This window comes from Spea bombifrons, chromosome 13 (assembly GCF_027358695.1).
Source record: "Spea bombifrons isolate aSpeBom1 chromosome 13, aSpeBom1.2.pri, whole genome shotgun sequence".
NCBI lineage: Eukaryota > Metazoa > Chordata > Amphibia > Anura > Pelobatidae > Spea > Spea bombifrons.
Window position 1 is genome coordinate 7,502,768 of NC_071099.1, and position 9,625 is coordinate 7,512,392.

The following is a 9,625-nucleotide window of genomic DNA, read 5'->3' on the forward strand; positions in this document are numbered from 1 at the left end:
GGAGGATGGGTATACATACGAGTTGGCCCCCCCTCAACTGAAATTTGGGATTTTTTTTAATGGATTTTGGTAGATATTCATTAGATCCGGTTAGATCAACTTTTTTTTTTTTCGTTAGATCTATCACGCAGGAGGCATATTCACAATCCTATTTTGTGTGCCGGGGGTGGGTATACATATGGGCTGCCCCCCCAACTGAAAATTGGAATTTTTTTTATGGATTTTGGTAGATATTCGTTAGATCCGGTTAGATCAACTGTTTTTTTTTTGTTAGATCTATCACGCAGGAGGTGGTATTCACAATCCTATTTTGTGTGCGGGGGGATGGGTATACATACGAGTTGGCCCCCCCCTCAACTGAAATTTTGATTTTTGTAATGGATTTTGATAGATATTTGTTAGATCCGGTTAGATCAACTGTTTGTTTTGTTAGATCTACCACGCAGGAGGCAGTATTCACAATCCTATTTCGTGTGCAGGGTATGGGAATACATACGTGTTGCCTCCCCTCAACTGAAATTTGGAAATGTTTTAATGGATTTTGGTAGATATTCGTTAGATCTGGTAAGATCAATAGTTTTTTTCATTAGATCTATCACGCAGGAGGCGGTATTAACAATCCTATTTTGTGTGCGGGGGATTGCCCCCCCCCCTCAACTGAAATGTGGAACTTTTTTTAATGGATTTTGGTAGATATTCATTAGATCCGGTTAGATCAACTGTTTTTTCGTTAGATCTATCACGCAGGAGGAGGTATTCACAATCCTATTTTGTGTGTGGGGGGATTGGAATACATACGGGCTGGCCCCCCTCAACTGAAATTTGGACATTTTTCAATGGATTTTGGTAGATATTTGTTAGATCTGGTTAGATCAATATTTTTTTTTGTTAGATCTATCACACGAGGGGGTATTGACAATCCTATTTTGTGTGCGGGGAGGATAGGTTTTATTTCCTAAATGCTTTATTTCCTATCTTTTAGGTTTTTGTAGCGTTTCCAGGGCCGGCCTTAGGTGTTCAGGTGCCCTGTGCGGACCACCCCCGAATTCCACGGAACAGAGGTAGAGCTAAGCGGGACATAAATTCCAAATTTCAGTTGAGGGGGGGCCAGCCCATATGTATTCCAATCCCCCGCACACAAAATAGGATTGTGAATACCGTCTCCTGCGTGATAGATCTAATGAAAAAAACAGTTGATCTAACTGGATCTAACGAATATCTACCAAAATCCATAAAAAAATTTCCACATTTCAGTTGAGGGGGGGCCAACCCGTATGTATTGCCATCCCCCGCACACAAAATAGGATTGTGAATACCGACCTCCTGCGTGATAGATCTAACGAAAAAAACAGTTGATCTAACCGGATCTAACAAATATCTACCAAAATCCATTTTAAAATATCCAAATTTCAGTTGAGGGGGGGCCAACTCGTATGTATACCCATGCCCCGCACACAAAATAGGATTGTGAAAACCGCCTCCTGAGTGATAGATCTAACGAAAAAAACAGTTGATCTAACCGGATCTAACGAATATCTACCAAAATCCATAAAAAAATTTCCACATTTCAGTTGAGGGGGGGCCAACCCATATGTATTGCCATCCCCCGCACACAAAATAGGATTGTGAATACCGCCTGCTGCGTGATAAATCTAACGAAAAAAACAGTTGATCTAACCGGATCTAAAGAAATTTTCCTTCTGATGCTCCACCATAGAAGCCCCAGAGGAAGTGCTGGCAGCAGCAAGGTTGTCTGCATATGCCAGTCTGCTCCTCTGATGTGCTTTATGCCCCCTAGATATGCCACTCTGCTCCCCAGATATGCACTCTAACCCCCCTCCAACTTACCAATGCATCCCCAGACTCCCTGGTGCCTATTGGGGGCAGCCGGTGTACATCTGCACGATGCACGCAGACAACCTCTGCTGCTGCTCCTCACAACCGCCGGGACTTCTATGCCAGCGCTCCATCATAGAAGCCCCAGCGGAAGTGACGGCTGCAGTGGAAGTTGTCTTTGTGCATCGCACAGAATTCCCCTGACTGCCAGAGATGAGGATCCCCCGCAGCGCTGCAAGGAACATGTATCTCCTCTCTGGCAGCCGGGGAACGTCTGCGTGATGCATGCAGACAACTTGCGTTGCAGCCAGCACTTCCACCGGGCCTTCTATGACGGAGCACCGGCATAGAAGTCCCAGTGGATGTGATGAGCAGCAGCAGAGGTTGTCTGCGTACACCGGCTGCCCCCACTAGGCACCCAGGGAGTCTGGGGATGCATTGGTAAGTCGGAAGGGGGGGTCAGAGTGGCATATCTGGGGAGCAGAGTGGCATATCTAGGGGGGGCATAAAGCATATCAGGGGAGCAGAGTGGCATATCTAGGGAAAGCAGACTGGCATATCAGGGGGGCATAAAGCATATCAGGAGGCAGAGTGTCATATCAGGGGAGCAGAGTGGCATATCTAGGGGGGCATAAAGCATATCAGGGGAGCAGAGTGGCATATCAGGAGGCATAAAGCATATTTAGGAGAGCTGCATAATACCGTATTTGCACGATTATAAGACGACCCTGATTATAAGACGACCCCCCAAAATCGGAATATTAATTTATGAAAAAAAGAAAAAGCCTGAATATAAGACGACCCTATAGGAAAAAAGTTTTACCAGTAAATGTTAATTCATGTAAACTATGTGAAGAATTGTTTGTTAATAAAAGCTACAATTGGGAAAAATATTTTGTTTTTATTTCCTTTTTTTTCAACCTGCCCCCCCAGTTATGCACATCTGCTTGCCACTCTGCCCCAGAAATGCCTTATACCCCCTATATGCCACTGTGCCCCATGATATGCCTTTTAACCCTCTAAATGCCACTGTGCCCCATGATACACCTTTTAACCCTCTATATGCCATTGTGTCCCATGATATGCCTTTTGACCCCCTAGGTGCCACTCTGCCTCCGGAAATGCATTATACCCTTATATGCCACTCTGGCATTTAGGGGGTTTAAAGGCATATTGTGGGGCAGAGTGGCATATATATGGAGGTATAGGGCATTTCAGGAGGTAAAGTGGCCTATAGAGGGTTAAAAGGCATTTCTGGAGGCAGAGTGGCATTAAGGGGGTTAAAAGGCATTTCACAGAGCACTCTGCCTCCAGAAATGCCTTATGCCCCCCATTTAACACTCCCTCCCCCTCCCTCCTCCAAACTTAACGGTGCTTCTGAGTCGCCCGGTGCTTAGTCTGGGCAGCGTGTAAAGCTCTATGCGATTCGTGTAGAATCGCATAGAGCTTTACACACTGCCCGGACTAAGCACCGGGGGACTCAGAAGCACCGGTAAGTTGGGGGGGCATAACACAGGAGGATCCAGGTTCCCTGCATCTGAGTCCCCGGTGCTTACTCTGGGCAGCATGTAGAACTCTACGCGATTCGCGTAGACAACTTCCGCTCTACGCGAATCACGTAGAGCTCTACATGCTGCCTGGACTAAGCACCGGGGACTCAGAAGCACCGGTAAGTTGAGGGGGGGACATAGAACAGGAGGATCCAGGTCCCCTGCATCGCTGCAGGGGATCTGAATCTTAGTCTCATAGTCAGACCTATTTGAGGTCTGATTATAAGACGACCCCGATTATAAGACGAGGGGTATTTTTCAGAGCATTTGCTCTGGAAAAAACCTCGTCTTATAATCGAGCAAATACGGTAGATACCAATAATGTCAAAATATGTGTATTTCTGTTCATTAGATAAAACACTGCTTTGCCATTCCACTTATGTGTATTTTTTCTTTAAAAATAAATCTTTAAAATAGCACCAACCTTTAGGGGTGCGGCTTATAATCGAGCCAATACGGTATAATGGTAGCTAGCATTAATTAATGGTAATTAAAAGTATATAGTAGTGCTTTTTAGATTGATTGTGATTTTTTGTTGTGTGACTCTGATATTACTCTTGTAATAATTTGCTTATGTTTTTTTTCTTTATTATTAATAAAATAAACATAATTAATGTTAAATGTATAAATTGTATATATTATAAACATATACCGTATTTGTTGATTAGAAGACAAGGTTTTTTTTCCCCAGTGCATATGCTCTGAAAAATATCCCTCGTCTTATATTCCAGGTCGTCTTCTAATCAGACCTTAAACAGAGGTCTGACTATAAGACTAAGATCCAGATCCCCCGCAGGGCTGCAGGGGACCTGGATCTTTCTCTATGGCAGCCGGTGGAGGTCTGTGCGTGTCACGGACGGGGTGAGCAGGTCTGATAGGAGCCCAGGTGCAGGGGATACGAAGGGCTCTGTCTGTACCCCACAATGCATGATGGCTTGGGGTTGGTACTGACAGGCGCAGGAAATAAATCACAGACAGAGATGCGGACAATAGTTGTATTGCAGATGATGGTACTACAACATATAAACAAGGAAAGTCTCTTGGCTGGAAGCCCTCTGGATGGGGCACACACGGCAGGAAGCCCTCTGGATGGGGCACACACAGCAGGTTGCCCACTTGCAGGGTACACAGCAGGTTGCCCACTTGCAGGGCACTCGACTTGGGAGTCCACTAGTGGGGCGCTGGCCGCAACTCAGGAACAATACAGGAACCAAACAGGAGCAGATCAGGAACCAAACAGGCAGTCCTAAAACATCAATGTCAAGGCCCAGACTGAAGGGCTGGGCAGGTTTATATAGGCTGGCTTGATCAGGTAATACACTGCAGCTGGACATGTTAATCACTCTGAGTGGTTCAGAGTGACAAGAGCGGCCACTAGTGGTTGGAAACGGAAATGAGCAACTCAAAGTTTGAAGAAGTCCAGCCAGTGAAGGGTGAAACATTACAGTGCGCATCGCATCGCACAGACAACCTCCGCTGCTGCCGGCACTTTCTATGACGGAGCACCGTCATCACATGACCTTCCGGTGCTCCACCATAGAAGCCCCAAAGGAAGTGCAGGCAGCAGCAGCGGAGGTTGTCTGTGCACATCCCGCAGCCAGTGAACATTTGCGGGATGCGCACAGACTACCTCCGCTGCTGCCGGCACTCCCGCCGGGGCTTCTATGGTGGGGCACCGGAAGGTCATGTGATGCCAGCTCTCAGTCATAGAAGCCATGGATGGAAGTACCAGCCAGCAGAAGAAGTGGAGGTCTGCATTGCACAGACCTCCACTGGCTGCCCCACTAGACACCACAGAGTCTGAAGCACGGTGTCTGTGTGAGACTGCCTGAGTCTGTGTGTGTGAGACTGTCTGAGTCTGTGTGTGTGAGACTGCCTGAGTCTGCGTGTGTGAGGTTTTTATTTTTTAGTAAGAAAGCTCGGAAGTGGTTACTAAAAAATTTGAATCCCACTACTGCTTACCATATTTGCTTGATTATAAGACGACCCTGATTATAAGACGACCCCCCAAAATCTGAATATTAACTTATGAAAAAAAGAAAAAGCCTGAATGTAAGACGACCCTGTAGGAAAAAAGTTTTACCAGTAAATGTTAGTTCATGTAAACTATGTGGACAATTGTTTGTTAATAAAAGCTATGATTGAGAAAAATATTTTGTTTTTATTTCCCTTTTTTTTTTCAACCTGCCCCCCCAGTAATGCACATCTGCCTCCTGGCTTGCCACTCTGCCCCAGAAATGCCTTATATCCCATATATGCCACTGTGCCCCATGATATGCCTTTTAACCCTCTAAATGCCACTGTGCCCCATGATATGCCTTTTAACCCTATATATGCCACTGTGCCCCATGATATGCCTTTTGACCCTATATGTGCCACTCTGCCTCCAGAAATGCCTTATACCCCTATATGCCACTCTGGCTACTATGTGAACAATTGTTTGTTAATAAAAGCTATGATTGAGAAAAATATTTTGTTTTTATTTCATTTTTTTTTTCAACCTGCCCCCCCAGTAATGCACATCTGCCTCCTGGCTTGCCACTCTGCCCCAGAAATGCCTTATATCCCATATATGCCACTGTGCCCCATGATATGCCTTTTAACCCTCTAAATGCCACTGTGCCCCATGATATGCCTTTTAACCCTCTATATGCCACTGTGCCCCATGATATGCCTTTTGACCCCCTATGTGCCACTCTGCCTCCAGAAATGCCTTATACCCCTATATGCCACTTAGGGTTAAAAGGCATATTATTGGGCAGAGTGGCATATAGGGAGGTAAAAGGCATTTCAGAAGGCAGAGTGGCATTAAAGGGGTTAAAAGGCATTTCACAGACCACTCTGCCTCCAGAAATGCCTTACACCCCCCATTTAACACTCCCCCTCCCTCCTCCAAACTTACCGGTGCTTCTGAGTTGGGGGGGCGCATAACACAGGAGGATCCAGGTCCCCTGCATCCTCCTGTGTTATGCCCCCCCCTCCAACTTACCGGCGCTTCTGAGTCCCCAGTGCTTAGTCCGGGCAGCGTGTAGAGCTCTACGCGATTGTATCGTGTAGAGCTCTAGGCGATTGTATCGTGTAGAGCTCTACGCGATTATATCGCGTAGAGCTCTGCACGCAGCCCGGACTAAGCACCGGGGACTCAGAAGCACCGGTAAGTTGGGGGGGGCATAACACAGGAGGATCCAGGTCCCCTGCATCTGGGTCCCCAGTGCTTAGTCCGGGAAGCGTGTAGAGCTCTACGCGATTATATCGCGTAGAGCTCTACACGCAGCCCGGACCAAGCACCGGGGACTCAGAAGCACCGGTAAGTTGGGGGGGGTTAACACAGGAGGATCCAGGTCCCCTGCATCGCTGCGGGGGATCTGGATCTTAGTCTCATAATCAGACCTATTTGAGGTCTGATTATAAGACGACCCTGATTATAAGACGAGGGGTATTTTTCAGAGCATTTGCTCTGGAAAAAACCTCGTCTTATAATCGAGCAAATACGGTAAAACCTGCTTATATATGAACCCAGGGATAATGTTAAAAGCCACCTGTTAAATTCCCTGCTGAAAGCAAAAAATATGGAATAAGTGAGAAAGTCACCTGGCTCTGGGTTAAACTTACCCTAAATCTCCTTTTCATAACTTGCAGTGGAGGTTTGTGTGGAGACTTTAAAGGAGGATACAGCTTATTCATTTGGCCTGGGTTAATGCTTTTCCTACCAGAGTTCACCCAGAGGAAGGCTGCATTTTGGTGAATGTGAGCGTGTACTGAGAAACTAATCTCTCATAAGTCCACCTTGAGAGTAAGAGGAAAGAGACAGAAATAGAAGGAGCAAAGGTAAGAGTCTTGCTGAATACGATTGAGGAAAGTAACGAAAAAAACCTCAAAATTGGATATAGGTTGAAGCAGTGAAAATGGCTGGTAAAAGAGGCCAGAAAAGAAATTGGCCTTTCTTTTTTCCTCCCAATTCACAAAAAAGCTGACAAAATAAACAAATCTCCAGGACTTGACTCCAAAACGCCACTTCTAACTAGACTAAGTTTGACAATACCAGATTATACGTCGGAGGATATGTACAGAAAATTGATAGCATTGCATTTGAAGTAAACACCTCTGAGGAGGTACTGGAAAATAAAATTACCAATGTAGAAGATCGTACCTAGGGTTGATGGAGAGTTTGAGAGTGTTGCTTGATGTATGGAGCGCAAGAGGTGCAGGGGTGAGCCAAGTAGGGCATCTAGGGTAGGTGCAGGCGTCAGGGCAGTTGAAGTGCCGGGACGAGGAAGGGGGCGTTAGGTCAGCTGCACAAGGGGAGCGTCAGCTTTAGAGGTGGTAGTCGAGGGTAGCAGTGAAAGGTTGGAGTTGTTGGGTACCCGATGCAGCCTGCCAGAATGCATATGTTTCCTTTGCTGGCCCCCTAGGAATGCATCTTAAAATGGATGTGCTGATGGCTAAAGCAGATGTGGAATTGGCATTCTGGCTGTTGCCTTTATATCCAGAATATCATTTGTTGGGGTGTTTTTTCAAAGGGTGTTATTTTTTAGGCCTGTGCCATTTTGTGTTCCATTTTGTGTTCATATTTTGAGCAATTTACTTTGTTTTAGGAGTGGGTGGTTAATGTTTTTTTGTGTGGGGCTGCCAGGTTCTTCAGCATGTCACTATTTGTTGAGGACACTGGAGTGGGTGGCACAGTCGTTCCATTGGTGGCTGATAAGACAGAAGGGCCAACCACGTGTCTTTGTTTTTTGGGCCTGGTAATTCAGGTTGAGGAAGCTACGAAGGTCAGCTTCAGTCTTTAATGGGACAGTTGAATTTTACGTGTAGGGTCATACCTTGAGGAGAATTTTCAATAGAAGCTTCGTGAGAGCAACAGGGGGTTAAGGCTGCACAGCACTTTCTCAGGGTTTCGGATGCTATGAAAGAGAATTTGAAGGATTTTAATGGTGCGGTGATTTTTAGACAACCATTGGTGTCATCAGTGGATTTGGAGTTTTTATGGATGCATGGTGCCTATTTTGATGGTAGATGGTGTGAACATCCATGGCTGGAGGCTTGGGCTACAAGCCCGTTGATTTGGAACATGACTTTTTTGGAGTTGTTTCCGCTGTTGGTGGTGTTGTCATTATGGGGAGAGGAGTTGCGGAGTGGATAACATGGCGGTGGTGCACACAGTTAATCACCGGTCAGCTTTATCTCCTCCGGTGGTTCAGTTATTACATAGTTTTGTTTTACTCTGTATGTCCCTCAATGTGGTTTTTCGGGCTCGGCATGTGCCGGATTATTTTAACGTGGTGGCTAATTCGTTTTCACTGGTCTCAGTTTCTGCGAGAGGCTCCGGGGGCATGGGACGAGCAGAGCTGTCCGGAAGAGATGTGGGTGCTCTGGACCGCATGTTTGCAGGACTCATAAGGGACTAGTTGGTGCCTGGTGCATGGTCGGCATATAATAAGGATTGAGATGCATGGGATCAGGCAGTAGTTTGGATTGGGGGGTGTCATCTGAAATGGAGAGGTTGGAGGGTTTACTGTGGTTTGTTTTTAGGTTGTTGTCACTGGGTGTATCAGTAGCGGTGTTTGATCGGAATTTGGCAGAGTTAGTCTTTTTGTTGGCAAGATCTAACTAAGCATTTTTTGATCAGCAAGCTATGAAGTGTTTTCGGAAAAAGAGAAAGCTGCCGGACACTGTTCCACACTAGTGGTTATTGTATAAACTAGGATAAATCGGTCTTGGAGAAAAGTGTTTGGATTAGAAATTGGTTTAGTAGTTGTTAATGGTACGTTTTCAAGCTGGACAACTGTGGTAAGTGTGGTACCTCATGGTTTTGTCTTGGGTCCAGTTCTCTAACTTATTTATTAATGATCTTGAAATAGATATTGAAAGTCACCTGTCTGTGTTTGCTGATGACACAAAATTAGGTAAGGTTATAAACTCTGGCCAGGATGTAGCTTCTCTACAGAATGATTTGGATAAACTAGGGGACTGGGAAAATAAGCATGCAACTTACACTCTAAAGGGCATTGCATTGGGGAAAGCAGAAATTGACTTGGGTATAATTGTATACCATAGACTTCACAACAAAGTGCAGTGCCAGTCAGTGGTTACAAAAGCCAGTAAGGTATTGGCATGCATAAAGAGGAGTATTACTGTAAATCACAAGATGAAAATATAATTTTACCTCTCTATAAAGCAATTGTGAGGTCTCATCTTGAATATGTAGTGTGATACTGGGCACCAGTTTTTTTGAAGGA